Source organism: Rhinopithecus roxellana, chromosome 2, assembly GCF_007565055.1.
Source record: "Rhinopithecus roxellana isolate Shanxi Qingling chromosome 2, ASM756505v1, whole genome shotgun sequence".
Lineage (NCBI taxonomy): Eukaryota > Metazoa > Chordata > Mammalia > Primates > Cercopithecidae > Rhinopithecus > Rhinopithecus roxellana.
In genome coordinates this window covers 74,307,920-74,329,267 of record NC_044550.1, presented here as the reverse complement: position 1 = coordinate 74,329,267, position 21,348 = coordinate 74,307,920, and the positions used below count along the sequence as shown (strand labels likewise).

At 36.2% G+C, this 21,348-nt stretch overlaps 1 pseudogene; it reads right to left on the bottom strand.

The window, feature by feature from the left end:
* Window positions 1–1,351: 1,351 nt before the first annotated feature.
* The window catches only part of LOC104658957, a 39,044-nt pseudogene continuing 19,047 nt past the window's right edge, over window positions 1,352–21,348 (bottom strand).

Here is a 21,348-nt window from a genome sequence, read left to right as displayed (position 1 = left end):
TGGTCAGCTTTCATTACTTTTGGCAATATTCACCCTCTAATCAAAGGAATGTTTGATTTTAAATTTGACTATTTCCCCATTATGTCTTTCCATTAAACTCCCCTAAGGTAAATCTTCCAAAAGCTTAATCAATGTATGATTCCTCAAAACCCTGAAATTTAGATTATTTTAGCCACATGCTCTCAAATCAAAATGACTATATGCATTTTTTAATAATTCCATTCTTATCTTTGCTTAATTTTATGATCTTAGTACATTTCCTTTTTCACATGTTTAATAGGTAAAAAATATAAAGTGAATATATTAAATTATACAGATCTCTTTACGGTACTTTCACTTTTTTGCAAATGATCTACTGGTAAGATAGAAATGAATATTCTAGTTAGTCTGAACAATAAAACAGTGACAATAGAATAAAGTTCTGACTCATCTATTTTGACTAATAATATTAATCAGATTACATAGAGAAATTGTCACTCTATTATTTCATGAGAAGACACCCCAGGTTTGCTACCTTCAAAAAGTAAATTCTCTTTTATAGACTATTTCTGATATTGGTGAAGAATATTTTCTCTTATTTTCTCCTATAGAATTTACAGAGATTAAAGATATAATTTGAATAAAAAGATATCTCAAGTAAAATAAAACTTGTATCTTTATTTGATATATAAATACTTATTAAAATTACTATAAACTCAAATTTATATTGTTATTAGTAGGTATAACATTGGGCCTTGAATTATAATAGCAAAAAGGTATTTAGGAACTACTTGAATTTTATCAAAGCTTGGAACTAAAATTTAAGACAGTTTAAATATTTTTGATACACCCTTTTTCTAGACAATTTAATATTTTATTAAAAAACCTTTATCATTTCACTTATTGTGATAGAAATACAGTGTGAAAAGAACAATTTCAAGCTTTTGACAAATTTTTATACCTGACCTTAACCAGTTTAACATGTGTTTGTAAATAATTATTATATACCATATATTAAGAAAGGATTTCAGATAATGTTATGTATGCAATCAAATAAGTAAATACTAGAATAAAATAAAATATGGGAGCATATAGCATTCTAATGGAAAATTTAGTTTTAAAGAAAAGACAAGATAGATCTTCTGACAGCATATTTATCTCATACTCCATAGCATAGCGACAATGATCATTTAATTAAGTTCTTTAAATTAGTCCTTGGATAGCACATCATACCAATTAAGTAAGAACTGACTCCCTAAATGCTGTGTTGATAAAAAAAAACTTATTTGGAGCAGAACTATTTTTATTTTTATCTTTACTTTTATTTTTTGCAGATGAAAATTTATTACTATGGTGTTTTCACCATTAAAATTTATGATCTTGGTCTTTCCTTCTTGTCTTTGTGTAGGGCCAAAACAGAGACATTGGCTACTTTGACAACCTTAAAGCAGACTCCAGGAATATCACCAAGAGCATGACTTTTTAGACCAAATCCAGAACCAGAACTTCACCGTTTTTCTCAATAAAGTTCAAGCAACCATCATTGGGTACAAAGGCTCTGATTTTCTTGCCATTCTTGATGCGCTGGACCCTGACACACTTCCTAATGGCAGAATTTGGCTGTTTGGCTTCAACTCCCACTGTTTCCAGCCCAATTCCTTCTGCGGGAGAAGCACCTCCAAAAGAGTTGGCCTTCAGGGCTGTGCCTAAATGGACTTTCTTGGTATTTATCATGCCACTTCTGGTCTCTTCGGTGACTACAGAGCTTCCTAGCAGTATGAAGTACATGGCACTTGCCCGCCCTGCCAGTGCCAGGGGCCTCAGCAAAAGAGAGACTTTTAAACTTTTTAGGAATTATTTATTCATTAAGAGCACATTGTGTTTTGGATGATTCTGAAGTGGATAAAACACTTTACCATAGAAATACTTTAATGCTAATAGAATTCTCATCCACCCTTGAATTTGAGTTTTATTTTACTTTATATTGCCAACCTATTTATGAACAATATTAACAGTTATTTACATAGGGCTACATGATGACAATTGTTCACCCATTTTAGGATGTCTATGGGTAATTAAATATCCAGAATTTAATTTGAACATGGATTCTGTTTATAATATTTGTTTACATTGTTGCAGGTGGAGAGATTTATAAAACAATTTTCTGAGTTCTCTTACCTTGTCACATAGATTTTGCTAAGACTTTGCAATTTTTGTGGAATGCATTGCTATTGCATTTTCTGTAAAAAAGTACTTTGAATAGTTTTTGGGATGTTATTGTAAGGAAAAAGGCCAGAATTTTTACCTTTCGTAATCTTCAAACTAGCATTAAAATAGACTGTTTCTACAAAAATATAATATAGAGAAAAAATGAAATCTCTTTATTTATATTTTCCTTAAACCAAGTAACTCTGGAAAATATGTACTATTATCTCCACTGTTCAGTTGAAGAACCAGAAGAAATAGAAATAGTCTGAGTCACACAGGTAGAAGGTAAAAAGCTTGGATCTTCCTAGTCCAAATTCATTGTATCCTAGCCAACTCTCAAATCTATATGACATTCCCATTCCTACACTGAAAGAACTTTCCCAGGAGGAAAAGTTCTAGAGTCTTAAAGACATGGAAGAAATATGTACTACTCATGAATGCAACCTTGTTTTTCTCCATCTATATGTTCTTTGAAATATGTAACTCATTGGTGAGTTTGGTTAGATTTGAAGCACTCCAGTGTCCATCAGTAAAGTTTCCTCCTTTTCAAAACTTGTTCCCCTACTGGTTTTTAAATACTATTTATTGATTTTATTTCTACTACTCTGTGCCATCAAGTCTGTCTTATAGGCTGGGTGTGGTAGCTTACGCCTGTAATCCCAGCACTTTGGGAGGCCAAGGCAGGTGGATCACTTGAGGTCAGGAGTTCAAGACCAGCCTGGCCAACATGGTGAAACCCCACCTTTATTAAAAATACAAAAATCAGCCAGGCACGGTGGCATGTGCCTGTAGTCCCAGCTACTTGGAAGGCTGAAGCAGTTCAGTCTCTTGAACCTGGGAGGCGGAGGTTGTAGTGAACCAAGATTATACCACTGCACTCCAGCCTGGGTGACAAAGCGAGACTCTGCCAAAAAACAAAAAACAAAACAAACAAACAAAAAATACATAGACCTTGCTTACTAAAGTGCCTTTCCATTACACAGTTATTTCTCAGGGTGCCCTTCTTGAAATTCCTATTTAATTAGATATATTCTGCTTGGGTTATCTCGCTAACTACAATGAAAGATTCAAAATACCTATTGGGCCGGGCGCGGTGGCTCAAGCCTGTAATCCCAGCACTTTGGGAGGCCGAGACGGGCGGATCACGAGGTCAGGAGATCGAGATCATCCTGGCTAACATGGTGAAACCCCGTCTCTACTAAAAATACAAAAAACTAGCCGGGCGACCTGGCGGGTGCCTGTAGTCCCAGCTACTCGGGAGGCTGAGGCAGGAGAATGGCGGGAACCCGGGAGGCGGAGCTTGCAGTGAGCTGAGATCCGGCCACTACACTCCAGCCTGGGCGGCAGAGCGAGACTCCGTCTCAAAAAAAAAAAAAAAAAAAAAAAAAAATACCTATTGCTAACTCAGACTTTTTCTTCTGACCTCCAGACTAACATTCTAATTCATCTTTCATGTAAAAAATACCATGTCAAAAATCAAAAGTAATCATATCCCTCATATTTCCCTAGGCTGTTGTGTTTGCTACATAATAAACATTCAACCATGTGCTCAGCGCCAAGTCATAAATCTTAAAATATTTTTCACTTCGTCCTCCTCTATTTATTAATTACAGGTAATTAATTATTCTATTAAGTAATCATTATACAGTTTTCTTAATGTGTTCTAAGACATTCAGAGAACAATTGTTTTCTGCACTGAGGATACAGCGGTAACACTTCATGCATTCCTGGATATTTTGCTCTAGGTTATGAGAGAGATATTAAACAAATAATCAAAAAACAAACAAAATAAAACAAAAACCAAAACCATGAAAGTCCAGCTATGTTGAGAGCTTACAAAGAGAGGTATTTAATTCCAGGAACACATTTAATGGAACGTTTAGCTTAATCAGGGAAATCAGGAAAGGCTTTTCAGAGGAAGGAAAACTTGAGGAGATCTGAAGTATGAGCAATGAGTTAACTGGTTTATAAGGTAGAAAAGGGAGAGTTCCAGGTGGGGAACTGCAAGTGGAAAGCCTGTCAGGCCAGATAAAGCAAGTGAGAGCAGTTCAGAAGACAGAGTTGCTGGAAGAAAATTAGACTGGGGAAGCATGATGACAGATGAGATGCAGAATGAAGTGGAACACACGTAGCCTCATAGAACTTCTAATGATTCTATGAGAAATGGTGAACTATTTGAGTCTTTTTTTTTAATAATCTACCTACATATTTGTAAAAATTCTCATAATGATTCCTTATATTTAGTTAACAAATCCTATCTCCATTACCTTTTTTTTTTTTTTTTGAGACCGAGTCTCACTCTGTCTCTCAGGCTGGGGTGCAGTAACTCAAATGCTCACTGCAACCTCTGACTCCCAGGTTCAAGTGATTCTCACGCCTCAGTATCCCAAGTAGCTGGGACTACAGGCACCTCCCAGCATGCCCAGCTAATTTTTGTATTTTTAGCAGAGACAGGGTTTCAACTTTTTGGACAGGCTGGCCTTGAACATCTGACCTAAGGTGATCCGCCCCACTTGGCCTCCTAAATAAAGTTCTGGGATTACAGGCATGAGCCACTGCACCTGACTGATATCTTTTTCTTTGCTTAAAATGTTCCTCAATCATGTTGCACTGGGGCTAACTCCTACCCAATACCACTGAGTTGCCAACTGCACTGAGGCTCCTTCCCTTATCTTCCAGTCTGGCTTAAGTAGAAGTCTTAGCTTCCTTTTGGGTATACATTTACATTAATGTCATTATACTATACTATTTACTTTTAAAAGTCTTAAGTCAACTCCTTGAGGGCAGCAACTATATTTTCCTTGCATCCTTCTTTATCAGCACAGTGCTGAGGATGTATAGGTTATAAAACAGATGTCTGTTAAATAAACAAATGCAACGAACCAAATCAGAACTAACAGCAGATGAAGTAGGGCAAAGTTTTATTCTTCAATAAGCTTGCAGTGTAGTGAGAGTGGATGACAAATGGCTATAGCAAATGGAAAATCTTCTGAGGAAAGTATGCAAGTTTGCATATGGCTGGATGTATTGGCAAAAGATTCCAGGAGTAGGTATTATTTTAGATGGGCTTCTAATTACCATCATCAGTATTTCTACAGCACAAAGATGGATTTTCCAAGTTGAACTGGGAAGTTCAAGGCCATATATACCCAGGAAACAAAGTCCTTATCAGTTCATATGGGCACAGGTAGGACTTTTACTAGGCTCAGAATTATGTGTGTTAGTGTATGAGTAAGCATGAGGCTTTGAGGGATTTGAGCATGAGACTTTCATGAATATTAATGTTTCAAAAAGATCCATTAGACAGATTGATGTGAGGATTAACTTTAGATGAATTTGGAGATAATGAGACCATTAAGAATTCTTACAACAATATTTTAGGTCAGAGGATGACAAATGTTTTCTGTGAGAGGCCAGATAGTAAACATTTTGGGCTTTGTGGGCCATATTGTCTTTATTACAACTACTCAACTGTATTGTTGAAGAGTAAAAGCACCATAGATGATATGCAAATGGACAAGCACGGCTGTGTACCAATAAAAAATTATTTATGAGACAGGTGGCAGGCCTGATTTTACTTGGCCATAATTTGTTAGGTGAAAGTTAATAAAAGTCTAAACTGGACTGATAGCAGTGAAAATGGAAAATAAGGGATATCTGTAAGAAAATCATAGAAGTGGAATATATAGCACTGATTTCTTATTATGTGAGTGGCAAAAAAAAAAAAAAGAAAGCAAAAGCAGTTAAAAATGACACCAAGATTTGAGACCCAGTGACTGGGAGGCTGATGGTGCCATCAAGAGTAATAGGCATGTTAAGAAAGATGCTGTTTTGAGAGTGAAGATGATTATGTATGTAATAGAGAAGCCAGTTAACAGAATAAAGTGTGAAGTACTAGGAGCAGTTCATTAAGCTATACATAATATCGAAAACACCACAGCCTGTACCACATGGCGATGAGTTTTTATACATTTTTTCCAACTTTTCGATGTTTACATTGTAAATAATGAAGAGGTATATGGGTTTTTGTTAATATTTTAGCATGCTCAATATGGTTTTATTAGCATTCTATAAAGAATGCATTGCTCTTTCACCCATCCATCTGTGATATAAAATAAACTGGGCTATTATAAAAAGCATTTATTTCAGAAAATAGTAACCTATTTCTTGCTATAAATAAATCTTCAATATATGGTGCTTGAAAAATGGGACTGTATTCTTTTTGCTTTATTCTGAATTCAAGAGGATTTAATTTTGATTTTAAGCAGTCAAACTGAAATAAGATTAACTATAAACAATTTTTCTCCATTTCTTTTTCTGGACAGGCAAACTTTACTATGCATTTCAATTAGAAACATACTTGTCAGGTGGTAAGGAGAAAGGAATAGGTGAGTCAGCAATGGAATAGGACAGGATTCCTTACCAAGTCTGCTTCCTGAAAAAAAGCAATGATTTGGACATGAATTATTGAAAGCGACACTGAAACTAGTCAGCAACATTGAAATAGTGTTCAGTACACCTGAAACCCGTGTAGGGGAATTATTTTAACTTCTACTTCTTAAATATCTGTAAAATTTCCTTGTTAAAACAGGAGCTAGAAATAATTTCTTTAAAATTCTACTTCATTAGGAGGCGCTTGTAAACATTGCTATTATTATTCTCCAATGCATGGAAAGTTTTGACCATAGCTAAAAATTGTTCTTCCAGCTATAACATCAAATACCTAGGACTCAGCTGCTTATGCCTTTTTATAAGTTTTCTATCTCTCATTTTTTTTCATTACCATTCAATCTCATTATGTGTAACCTTTCCCAAAGATCTATTCAGACTTCGGAAACAATTCACAAATCCTATTTCAAGTAGATCGTTGATCTGAAATGTTTTATTCCTATTGTGAGTCAAACTGAATGACTTCTTCGGGAAGACCTTTTATATCTTAAACACTCTAAGGGAAATATTTTCTCTACGGAATTTTAAGAGAAGAAGTACGAAACAGTTGTTTGCTGTGCATTTGAAAAATATACTGCTGGCCATGTGTAGTGATATTTAAAACACATTTAAATTATGCCTACTTCTTCTCTGCCTTATTATATGGAATAAAATTAATCATTTATCAAAGTTGGAGTGATGGCAGATAATACCTTGTTCTATTATTCCATAAACAGATCTGAATATATTTGATATATCATAGAAACTATACCAAAGACATATTTGAAATTGAAGAAGACAATGGAAATTAAGGCCTGTGTGTGTTGAGGAAGAGGGAGCTCACGTAAATACTTTTAAGTGTCTTCCCTGTTGTACTAAATTTTAATGACATCTTTGGGTAATTGAACTTTAAGTGAAAAAGAAATCAGATGATACGATGTGGTATTTAATATTTTCTTCCAAACAATTAATTACATAAACCACTCAAAAAGAGTTTAAGTATAAACAAATCATACAAATATTTTTATAGCAATGATCATCAAATTGGGGTATGAGTACTCTTGGTGGGGAGGGTCAGGAAGACTTCTCACATGGTAAATGGGCACAGATAACTGTAAGGATAACAATTGTTAGATTTTGAACCTCATTATGTATCCTTTTGTATGGGTGAGGCCGTCATGCAGGGTCTCTTTTCCTGTGTTCCTTTCATAATTACCCTCTGACTTTTACAGCAATAATTTTCATTTGATGACCTTTATTTGTTCATCGTTCTGTCTAATAATGCACTGTTTCTAAGGATGAAAGCAGCAAAGTATTAGTCATAAAACTCCCGACAAAGCCCTATATCATATCTATCCAAGCCTGTATATATCATCTATCCAGCCATTATCTAACTATTTATGTATCTTAGAATTAGAATTCAGAATTGAAATTATCCTCATTGGACGAATATTGACATATATTTACTTGAATTGGAAATTAATTCAGGCTTTTTCATTTTGTGTTTGTTTTTTGAGACAGGTTCATGTTCTGTCACCCAGGTTGGAGTTCAGTGGAGCAATCATGGCTCACTAAAACCTTGACCTCCAGGACTCAAACAATCTTCCCGCCTCAGATTCCCAAGAAATTGGGACCACAGGTGCGCAGTCACACTTTTTCTGACAGGAAGAATGCTACTATGGTTTTCTATGACAGCAAGTCTAGCTTTGAGTATTGGTTATATGTCAGACATTTTCTTTTTATAATGATTGAATTATCCAAAACATCAGTCCCAAGGCTACAAAGCATATGATACTAAAGAATAATTTTATCAGAAATTACATTAATGATATTTTAATTTTCTCAAACCTTTCTGAAAGCATCTGAATAAAAATAGTACTTCTACATGAAAGAGAAATAGGCATGAATAACAGTTATTTCATATATCTGAGTAAAGCTTCATTTGGAATAGTTAACAGAAGTTGAGAAAATAATAGATTCTAAGGAAATACATTTCAAGCCAGGTGATTTCCAATCATTGTAGTCACTGAAAATGAATTAGAAGCTAATGATACGCCAGCTAATATTTTTCATAAAGAAGTATTATTTAATTGGTGTTCTTAACCAGCATTTAGTAGCAATCAACCTATATGGTCTTACACCAATGTATATTTTGGAGAGGATGAGGGCTTTGAAAAAACATATTAAGGGAAAATCTGAAAAATGACTTAATTCAATTACTATAATCATCCTAGATAATTCAACTATAATAGATATAAAACAATATTTTATTAATAGATTTCACTTAGTTTTAGGTTCACGGAAAAATGGAGAGGAAGACACAGAGATTTCTCACATTTCTCTTATCCCCATGCTTTACACAAGCATAGCCTCCCCATTATCAACACCCCTATGTTTATATTATCACTTTATCATTTTCCCTCTGTTTGGTACTAATACGACTTAAGGAATAGTCATATTCACTGTCCCTATAGTATTTCCCCAATTCCCCTTCTCCTGTTGTACAAACGACTACATTATTACACCAGCAAGGTATTTGCCTCCAATAGACATTTCTCCAAGTTACTACCAGTGAAATATTTAGCAAATGGGTCACCATTTTTGCACAAAACTACTCGTGTCCCACAGTTTACTCATGATTGGATTCTTCTTGCCAGCCAGGATGCAAGTGAACCAGTTCTAAAATCTATCTTTTTTACTTATTTTCTTGAACCACTCTCAATACCAACTTTGTTCATGGCATCTTAGAAGAAGATCTCAAGATATGATTAGACATAAATGAGAATTACTGTGGTAAATTCCTGTAAAGGTTAAGGAGAAAGGACTCATGAGTGATGAAAAAAGCCTTTAAAACATAATGCACACATGTCACCTATGAAAGAAGAGAAGGGAAAAAGGAGGATGAGCTCAGAAGAGTTTGTGTTGTGGAACTGCTTTGACAGAGTTGATTGGGAGAGCTTAGGAATGGTCTGTCATTAAAGGAGTGCCATATTGGGCTGAAATGTTCTATCTGTAGTACTCCCTGATACACTCAGTCATTGTCTTGCAGCAGCCTTGAGGAAATGAAGCCTCAGATTGAGCCCCATGGAGAATCTGAAGGTGTGCCAGTAGGGCGTTGTGAGTTTTCCTGAAATGGTAGGCATTCTTGAAGGGAGATCTGTGTGATACACACCCATGGACAGACAATGGAATTTAAAAAATTCCCACACAACCCAATCACTTCAGTATATATTATGTTCTTTTTATAAGCTATAAATAGGGAATTAGTTCAAAAAGACAAAGCAAGAAGGAAGTGTGGCATTAAAAATTGGCTGGAAAATTTGACAGGAGAGAAGAAAATAAAAAGGAGAGAAACAAAAAGATAAACTTACAGAAATTTAAACTGGAAGAAATAATACGCATAGTCTAAAATATTTAATATTTGAAAAAGAAACCTGAAAAATGGAAAAATTAAGATTGCAGTGCTGACATTTACCTATTTATTTATTATACTATTCATATACAAAAGGAAATGATATGAAATACAACATTATTTTACAGAGTTTGAAATAGATGATATAAAACACTCTAGGTTTGTAGTTCTAAGTAGTCATTTCAAATCCTTGTTTGTATGTCTTTTTTATGCTCTATGTATCAAGAATTATGTCAGAAAAACAAACACTTGGACAGTTCTTAATAGCAGAAGAATACAACTAGCTTTGAAGATTAATGACATGTAAAGAACGTATTGAATAGAAATAAATAAAAGGTTGAAGCTCCTTTATATAAATTTTTTTGGAAACAAGTCTCCTATCTGTATAAAAGTATTAAGTCTAAAGAAATTTTTCCACAATAAACTAGAATATGGCACAACCATTGGCTGGCTGTGCATGACCTTCTCTCATAAATGACAGCGTATGTTCCATTGACCTATCCTCCCATGAATAAAAATTGTAAACACTGGAAAAAATTAACAAACAACACTTTGAATGCACTGGGGAGCAATGAAGGACAGGCAGAAACTGGAGTGGGCTCCTTATTGCAAACTCCTGGCATACGTTATATCCTCAATTGTAATTTTAGAGGATTTCCTATTTTATCTGAATTGGTAGCAGTAATAATGGCAGTGAGATCTCTGATAATTATGACTAGATAGATGGTAATTATGACAAAATCTCTATGACAGATTTTATCTCTGAGAGAGAGTTTGTTGAAACCCAGTCTATGAATATCATCTTGGTTCACCATAGCTGAGAGGGCAAAACCTTCAGCACTCACTGTAAATTTCTGAAGCTTGAACAGCTTTTTAATGAGATCTTTTCCCATCTCCCATCACAGATAATGACACTTTCCTCTCAGTTCAGCACAGTGATGAGATGAAATTCCAACAGCAATAGTAACTGCAGTGGTGACATAAAGAGTTAAAGACAGGAAATGCTATTGCAAGGCAGCATCTTGGAGGGCTGGATAGGCCTGAACTATGTAATCCTGATGGAGGACCAGCAAACATGATCCACAAACTGGCTAGTTCTGTGGACAATGGAATTGCATCCTGGCTTCTTAAAATAGTTAGGGAAAATTTATTGTAATGTGTTAGACTTCCCAAAATTCTGCAGTGGAACATTCAGAATATTACAAGTTGGAGACAAAGGTTAACATGGCCTGCTTACTCACAAGCTTGTAATGCCTATAATATAAGGCTCAATTACAGTATATTATTTGCTGAGGCTCTTAAAATTTCTGATTAATTTTTTGTAAACTCTAAGTGGAATTCCCAAATGTCAAAATCGTGAACATTAACATTCACATACAGCCTCTAAATTGAGTTATATTGGTCAACAATAGAAGAAAAATATTTTAAAAGCAATGTTATTATATTTCATGCTGGATAGTTCTTAAGAATGTTGAGGAAGTATTTTTGAAAATCTACATTGCAAATTTAATCTGGAGATAAGAGATTAGCTAATGATATCATTGGAGTGAAACTTGAAAGTCTCATTTTTGAATGTCAGAACAAGGATGGCATAAGAAAACCCTAAAGGCAGGACCTGGAGAACACTGGTAGGTATAGCAAGGTTATTAGGTTGGTGGTCATGGTCAGGAATATATTCAAATGCCAGTTGATAAAGAAGTATTAAATCTCACTTTGGGAGGCCTAGGAAGGTGGATCACTTGAGGCCAAAAGTTTAAGACGTGGCAAAACCCAGTGTTTACTAAAAATACAAAAATTAGCTGGGCATGGTGGCACATGCCTGTAATCCCAGCTGCTTGAGAGGCTGAGGCACAAGAATTGCTTGACCCTGAGAGGTGGGGGTTGCAGTGAGCCAAGATCGCACCACTGAACTCCACCCTGGGTGACAACGAGACTCTGTGTCCAAAAAAAAAAAAAAAAAAAAAAAAAAAAAAATCCAGACAGTGTGAATTATGAGGACAAAGTCTACAGAGCAGAGGGCTGATTCTAAAATGAAGCTCAACTTCCTAAATGGTAATTTAATAAAAAAAGAAATTTAAAAAATTCAGAGCTGGAAGTAAATGAGGACATAAAGAGAAAACACTAAAATACACCAAAAAAGGTCATGCAAAAAAAAAAAAAAGAGTATTATCAACATTGGAGAGAATTGAAGATATGAATACAATGGGATCCAGGTAAAATTCTAAAGATGAAATAGAATTTCAGGTCTCTTGGAAACCACATACAGCAGCTAAGGGAAGATTTTTCTATGTTTGTTTCATAGAGTTTCTATATCTTGGAGAAAATGTAACTTTCTGTTTCTTGATGATGTGATGTGTGATTTCTGAGAGTATGATACTATCAATTGCATAAATGCTTGATTATGCTAGCTTTATTAGCTGTGATTCTTTGAATTCTAAACACCAAATACAGACATTAAAATAAAATCATAAACATAGATTCAAGATCAAAACTCTGTCATTTCTAAAATTATATGCCTCTTGTTTTCTTCCTTCTCAATGCAATCTTCTATTATTTAATAGAATAGATCTAGTTTCCATATCTGATAATTATTTTAAGAACTATTAATTATATTTCTAGTAACTAGTATATTTAAAATTTAAAATATTAATGTAGAAAAAATAGAAATGATGAATACAAATTGAATACAACTGTGGGAAAATAAGAATGACTTAAAAATTACCAAAAGTATCATTGCAATTAACGTATTTTTTTTTTTAAACATAAAAATGAACTGATCATATGAGCAGGATATTATCTTAAAACACTGTTCCACTTTCAGTTTTGGTAGATGATGGAAAAATCTGAAGATTATGTTTTCATGAGAATAATGTTTCAGTTCATTTGAAAGTACTTGCATTTTTTTTAATGGAGAAACCAGATTGTTATGAAAGAAGAAAGAAGACTAGCACACTCATTCAAAGAGATGATACATTTCCAGCCACAGTTGTTCACTGATACTTTATTATTTTGTTGAGGGATTTGTCCCCTCTTCTACCCCACTCCCATTCTCAGAATGCCATTCCATTCCTCAGTCAGCAAGAGCACTGCAATATACTTAAATTTAAACCCAAATGGTTTTTATTGTTTGTTTGTGTGTCAAAAGCAAACATGTTTTCCTAAGTTATCTAGCAATTCAATTGTTTTTCTTTAAATTTCTGGATACTATCAAACTTTGAATGCATACAAATCTATACTTATACTATAGAATTAAAAAAAATAATCCATCTAGTGTCATGTAATGGCTGAAGTTTTAACCAAGAGTTGTAAAATTTTTAAAAATAAAACGCTGCCTGCCAGACAGTTTCACATTTGGGAACTTGGCTTTGCTTCACATACCCTGGCACGTAAAATAGTTTCCACATTCTCAGAAACCTAATGGTAATTCCACATTGCTGTTTCCCTCTGGGGGTTCACAGCATTTGTATCAGATTACAACCTCTCTAGAAGCTCATGTTCATTTAAAAATCTTTCCCCACCTTGAGCTTTGTTTGTATTTCTCATTCCATATTATTTTTCATGAGTTCAGTAGTTTTCAGGGAAAATAATTTTTTATACTAGTACTTAATTTTAACAATCAATGATATGAAATTCTGCAGGTGAAGTTGGTGGCTGAGGATTACAAAGACTCTCAAAATGAAGGAACTAATGTAGAACATTAGATCTTAGTTGAGAAACTCTCCATCCCACAACATCATAATCTAATATTAGTCTTGTTTTTATAAGAATATTTCTATGTATGAAAATACATAAATGAAAGGAAAAGAATTCTGACACTCAAATTATTTATAGAATAAAGACTGAATTATTTTTCTTATATGTGAAGTAAGGATATTGCATTAGGCCGTTCTTGTGTTGCTATAAAGAAATATCTGAGACCAGGTAATTTATAAGAAAAGTGGTTTAATTGGTTCACAGTTCTGCAGGCTGTACAGGAAGCATGGTGCCAACATCTGCTTTTGGGCAGGCCTCAGGGAGATTTTACTCATGGCAGAAGGCAAAGCAGGAGCAGACACCTCACACAGCAAAAACATGAGCGAGAGAGAGAGTGTGGGGAGGAGATGCCACACACTTTTAAATGACCAGATCTCATGTGAATTCAGAGTGGGAGCTCGCTTATCACAAAGGGGATGGTTCAAGCCATTTATGAGGGATTCATCCCATAATCTAAACACCTCTCACCAGGTCCTACCTCTAACAATGGGGATTTCATTTTAACATGGGATGGGGACAAAAATCCAAACTATGCAATTCCACTCCTGGTCCCACCAGATCTCATGTTCTTGCCACATTGAAAAATACAATCATGCCTTCCCAATAATCCTCCAAAATCTTTACTTATTCCAACATAAATTCAAAAGTCTAAAGTTCAAAGTCTCATCAGAGACAAGGCAAGTCCCTCACACCTATGAGCCTGTAAAATAAAATAAAATAAACAAACAAACAAAAAAAACCAAGTTAGTTACTTCTAATATACAACAGGGATATATTCATTGGGTAAACATTCCCATTCCAAAAGGGAGATATCATCCAAAAGAAAGGAACTACAGACCCCATGCAAGGTTGAAACCCAGTAGGGAAGTCATTAAATCTTAAAGTTCCAAAGCAATCTCTTTTAACTACATGTTCCACATCCAGGACACACTGGTATGAGGGGTAGAGTCCTAGTGCCTTGGGCAACTCTGCCCCTGTGTCTTTGCAGGGTAAAGCTCCCATGTCTGCTCTGAGATTGTTGAATGCCTGCAGCTTTTCCAGGCACAGGGTGCAACCTGCTAATGGCTCTACCATTCTTGGGTCCGTAGGGATGGTGGCCTGCTTCCCACAGATCCACTAGGCAGTTCCTCACTGGGAATTCTGTGTGGGGCCACCAACCCCATACTTTCCCTCCAAACCTAGAAGAGGTTCTCTATGGGGGCCACCCCTGGGATAGACTTCTGCCTGCATACCCAGACTTTCTCATAGATTCTCTGAAATCTAGATGGAGGTTGCCAAGTCTTCACTCTTGCATTCTATTTGCCTGTAGGCTTAACACAATTTGGAAGCTGCCAAAGCTTATGGCTTGTCCTCTTTGGAGTGGCAGCCTGTGTTGCACGTGGGGGCCCTTTGAGCCATGGCTGGAGCTGGAATGGAGGGGTTGCAGGGAGCAGTGCCTCAAGACAGCACAGAGCAGTGAAGCTGTGGGCCTGGCTTACAAAACCATTCTGTCCTCCTAGGCCCCAGAGCCTGTGATAGGAAGGATTGCCTCTTAGGTCTCTAAAATGCCTCTGAGGTTTTTTCCCCAGTGTCTTGGATGTTAGCACTTGGTTCCCTTAGACATTTAAGTGGCTCATGGTTCTACAGGCTGTATAGGAAGCATAGTGCTGGCATCTGCTTCTGGGGAGGCCTCAGGAAGATTTTACTCACAACAGAATGCAAAGCAGGAGCAGACACTTCACATGACAAAAACAGGAGCAAGCGAGAATTGGGTCTGTCTGGCTCAAGTTGGGTATCACCAGAGGCATGGCTCAAGCCATTCATGAAGGATCTGCCAGCATGATCCATACACCTCCCACCAGGCCTCACCTCCAACATTGGGGATTACATTTCAACATGAGATATGGATGGAGACAAATATCCAAACTATATCAGATTTTAAGATTTAAAAAGAATGGCCATGTGCAATGGCTCACACCTGTAATCCCAGTGTTTCAGGGGGCTGAGGCAGGAGGATCACTTGAGCCCAGGAGTTTCAGACCAGTCTGGGCAACATAGCGAGATCTTGTCTCTGCCAAAAACAAAAACACTGCTCTAGCCTGGTGGTGAGTGTATGTGTTCCTGTCTACATGGAAGGCTAAGGTGGAAGGATTGCTTTGGCCCAGGAGTTCAAGGTTACTATGACCTGTGATCATTCCATTGCATTCCAGTCTGGGTGACAGAGTGGGACCCTGTCTCTGAAAATCATAATAACAATAATTGTTATGATTTAAATTTGGCTGAAATATGTGAGGATGAGTAATTTGGCCTAAATTATCTGCTTATATTGCTAAGTCATTGGAAAACTGCAGTACAAAACTTCTGATTTTCTGTACAGTCTAATCATAGCCAGTAATTGTATCTAATCAAATTTTATGTATAGCAACCACAACTCGGTTAAGTGGAAATATATTTTTAATACATGCTTTTTGATAATGGTTAAGTGGTGAAAAAGTAACTGAATTAAATTTATTTATATTTCAACAAATACAGCTTTGTCTAGGTAAAATCGGTGAGCATAATTACAGTATTTCTCAATAAAGTCTTTTAGATTTGAAAATATATTTTCACATAGGATAAATACATTGAATCCTTTTATTTTCTTCTGGAAATTTACTATATGTAAAACAGAAGGGGGGAAGGGAATTAAAGGAAAATGTCCATTCTTCTGATGGCCTTTAAGTATCAAAGTAAACAGAAAATAACCTATTCCAACTACTGTTACCATTGCTAAAATAGTCCTTTATAAATTTAAGAAAAAATATTAGTAGCAAAAATATGATGCAAATGATCATAGAAATTGGACAAAACTTTTTTTTCCTCTAAGCTTAACTCTTGCAGACAATTTATATGACAGTAGACTGCACTGGCTTATCTATGCAGTCTTTTATTTATTTGTTTATATATACCTTGTCACTCTACTCCTCTATCAGGAAAGGTTGTTGCCAATGTGTATAATATTTTTATAGCCTGTCTAAAAGTATCAAAATGGTTAATAAAACTGCACAGTACTATTGGTGGCAGTGACTTCAAAAAAATAAAAAGAGAGGCCTGGTATGGTGGCTCACACCTGTAATCCCAGGACTTTGGAAAGCTGAGGTGGGAGGATCACTTGAGGTCGAGTTCGAGACCAGCCTAGACAACATGATGAAATCCTGTCCCTTCTAAAAATACAAACATTAGCCGGGTGTCCTGGCAGATGCCTGTAGTCCCAGCTACTCGGTAGGCTAAGGCAGGAAAATTGCTTGAACCTTGGAGATGGAGGTTACAATGAAACGAGATCATACCACTGTACTCCAGCCTAAGTGATACAGCAATATTTCATCTCAAAAAAAAAAAAATTAAAAAAGCATTACATGAATGTTTTTAAACTAGACTTGTGATTCTCTTGATCCTCTGAATTTTACAGACAAATGTAATCCTCATATAGATGACAGAAGAATCTTCTTGAGGCTTTGACCAGCCCATAGATCCATAAGTTGAACCCATGCCCAGAGAATTTCCCATCTTCTTTTAAGTACCCTAAACATATAAATTAATGAAAAAGTAGGGATTGTTAGTTTGAGAGAAGCCCTAATAAGAGAGATGGAGACCAAAATACACAACAGAAAAATGCAAAAAGGAAATTGGAGAAAAGAGACACCTTAGTAATTAAAAATTCAAGTAATTTATTATTAATTTACTAATAATTGTATGTATGTATTCAGAAATTTTTAGAAAATATGCATTTGAAATATTAGAAGATAAAATCTAGAAAGTGTCTTGAAATGTTAGAAAACAGAATTGATGAGAAATAGTGAGACAGGTAAAGAAAATTAGAGGATCAATATGACATCACCTAAAAATATTTCCAAAAATAAAAAAAATAGAGAAAAGGAGAGGTATAAAATATCAAAGAAATCATTCAAGGGATTTTCCCAGCACAGTAGAGCATATTTCCTAGGTGAAAAGAAACTAATTGGTTTCTGGAACCCTTGTACTAAAGCACATCACATTGAAATTCTAGAAAACTGAAGTTTGGCAAAAAGAGGATCCTAAAGGTTTTGAGAGAGGGAGAAGATATAGATATAGGTTACATAAAAAGGATCAGGACTCATAATTGCATCGGAGATTTCAGTAGTGGTACAGGCAACCGTTGAAAAAACAAAAACAAAAACAAAACAAAAGCACTTTCAAAGTCCTGGGTGGGGCTTGCTCCCAAAATAAAGCTGTATATTTTATCACCCATCAGTCAAATACGAAGGTAGAAAAACATTTTCTTCACACATGCATAATCTCAAAAATTATCTCCACTCCTCTTTTTTCAGTAAGTTGCTAGCTGATGTAATCCACCAGTGATGTATAAGTTTTGCATCAACTGAACTGGATCAGAGATGCCCAGATAAATGGTTGAACATTATTTCTGAGGAAGTCCGTAAGGATGTTTTCAGATAAAATTAGCATTTGGATCATTAGACTCAGTAACGCAGATAGTCTTTTTCAATGTGAGTAGGCATCATTCAATCCATTGAGACATGAAGAGAGTAAAACATGGAAGAAAGGAGGATTTACCCCTTTGTCTGTACCACTCCTTTAGCTGGCATGTAATTATTCACTTGCCCTGGGACCAGGATATACATCATTTTGTTTCCTTGATTTTCAAGCCTTTAGACCCAGACTGACTTACACGACTGGCCTTTCTGGGTCATCAGTGTCTATGTGGTGGATCATGGGACTTCTCAGCTTCCATAACCATATGAATCATTTCTTTAGAATAAATCTCTTTATCATACAAAAATTTAGCTGGGTGTGGTGGCGGGCACCTGTAGTCCCAGCTACGAGGGAGGTTGAGGCAGGAGAATGGGGGGAACCTGGGAGGCAGAGCTTGCAGTGGGCCCAGATCGTGCCACTGCACTCCAGCCTGGGTGACAGAGCGAGATTCCATCTCAAAAAAAAAAAAAAAAAAAAAAAAAAAAAGGAATAATTCTCTTTATTTATATCTTATAGATTGTTTCTCTGCAGAATCCTGAGTAATATACCAGTAAAATGAAGTAAACCAAGAAAAAGGAAAAGAAACCTATGTGACCTAGAAGGAAGATTCAATGTGCAAAGAGAAGTGAATCTCCAGAAGGAGAGGGGAAAGGTCCTCCCAGTAGGACAGCTGAATCACAAGCCTCAAGAGCACTGAGCCCAAGCTGGTGACTTTTCTTGCTCACGAGGAAATATGTCTCTGAGATATTAAGTCAGTAAAGCATTTGATGCGCTTGAATGTGCTGAGGATATTGATATTAACAGCAGGAATTTTGGAGTAAATTAATGGTATGTTCCCAAATAGTTAAGTAAATAAGAGAAGAAAATTGGTTTAAATACAAAAGTTCTGGCTAGGTGTGGTGGCTCAGGCCTGTAATCCAGGCACTTTGGGAGGCCAAGGCTGAGGTCAGGAGTTTGAGACTAGCCTGACCAACACGATCAAATCCTGCCTCTACTAAAAATACAGAATTAGCTGGATGTGGTGATGCACACTTGTAATCCCTACTTGGGAGGTTGAGGCAGGAGAATCACTTGAACCAAGGAAGCGGAGGTTGCAGTAAGCCAGGATTGTGCCATTGCACTCCAGCCTGGGCAACAAGAGTGAAAAGAAAAAAGAAAAGGAAAAAAAAAAAAAAAAAAAAGGAAAGAAAACTAAACTTCTGCCAGAAGTTAAATTCTATGTAGACTCAAACCAAGACTAAACTGTGACTAGCCTTCACCACTGTACAGTCATAATGAAAACCTGAATACTAATAAAACAATAAAATGATATTTTGAGAATGAGGTGACAAGAGTGAAATATGGGAAAATATGGTTTAAAACATGGGAAACAAAAGAGAACTTAGTCTTCAATTTTCATGGTAGGAAGCCAATAGATACTGTCTTTAAAAATTCAAGAAGCAGCAACGTAAGCATATATTTTATAGATGTGAAGAAAAATGCCTAACAAAAGAGCTAAGAGAATGGGACAAGGGCATGTGACTGCTGTTTCTCTTACTAGGCTTTATACATCCTTTTGATTGTTGAAACTGTGTGAAAGTAAAATTAAAGAAAATGAATGGCTATGCTTCAACACTTCAATATTGATATCGCTAAACAATATTATGTTATCGATAAGGTGTTGCCCTTACAGAAACATTCTGATTTTTTAAAGAATAGTTGAACTTCGCAGGAAGTTTTCTGTCAGCTACCTTTTTTTTTTTTTTTTTTTTTTTTTTTTTTGAGAGGGCATCTCGCTCTGCCGCCCAGGCTGGAGTGCAGTGGCACAATCTTGGCTCACTGCAACCTCCGCCTCCCGAGTTCAAGCGATTCTTCTGCCTCAGCCTCCTGAGTAGCTGGGACCACAGGTGTGCGTGACCACGCCCGGCTAATTTTTGAATGTTCAGTAGAGACAAGCTTTCACTATGTTGTCCAAGCTGGTCTCGAACTCCTGAACTCAGGTGATCCACCCGCCTTGGCCTCCCAAAGGGCTGGGATTACAGACGTGAGCCACCGCACCCGGTCTCCTAGACACATTTTTGGGAAGCTGTTGGAAATGGTATTTAGTTCTTGATTTGGTTTTCAGCTTGGTCATTAGTAGTGTATAGAAATGCAACCGATTTTTGTTCATTGATTTTGTATCCTGGAAGAACTAGTACCAGTAATACTGAAGCTGTTCAAAAACAAACAAACAAACAAACAAACAAACAAACAAAAAACCCAAGGAAAAGGGAATCCTCACTTATTACTTCTAAAAAGAAAATTTCATTTCTTGCAATGGAAGAACAAACAAAACAGAGCAGCTAACTGAAGTCTGCAGAGCTTTGCAGACCTTTAAATGCTCAGCCCTTAAAGAAGATCTGCTATGCGAGATGAGGGTATTAGAAGGAATTTGGGATCCTGAAATATGAGATGAAAATATCTCTATTTTATCTCAAGGATGCCGTCCCTGCATGACTCTCCTGAGCCCTCATAGCTTACATGTGTGCTAAAGATGTTGAAAAAGATTTTTCCTCTCAGAAAGGCAGATAGAGGAGCACCTCTTCTGATAATTGGCCAGTAACTAAGTGACAGAGATGGGAGAAGATTTTATACCCAAAGAGCTCCCATGTACACGAGTCAGCAAACTACCCCCAAGATTGAAATTTTATCAATAGAATCCAATATAAGTAGGATAAGAAATAATTCATTCACTTTGGGGCACTTTCTTGGAACACAGAATATAAACTCTGGCAAGACACTGGGAGGTGGAATATACTCACTATTAAGGCTGTCAGAAGCCTAAAAACAGCAACAGCCAGAGCTGAGTGATATGAAAATGATTGAGTTTCCCTGGCTTAGTGGAACCACGAATAAAGTGGCTGTGCAAGGTGGACATTTTGTAATGGATAGATTATATGAAGATCAGCTGGGCATTAGGGCCCGGAGGATATATGAGAAATGAGCTGTTAAAAGGAGCACTGACGCCACTGTGAATTTTATTTCTTCTCCAGACAGAGACTAAGACTTGGAGGGGTAACTGCTAATAGAACCGAGTTCCTTAGTGTCCATTGAGATGATTG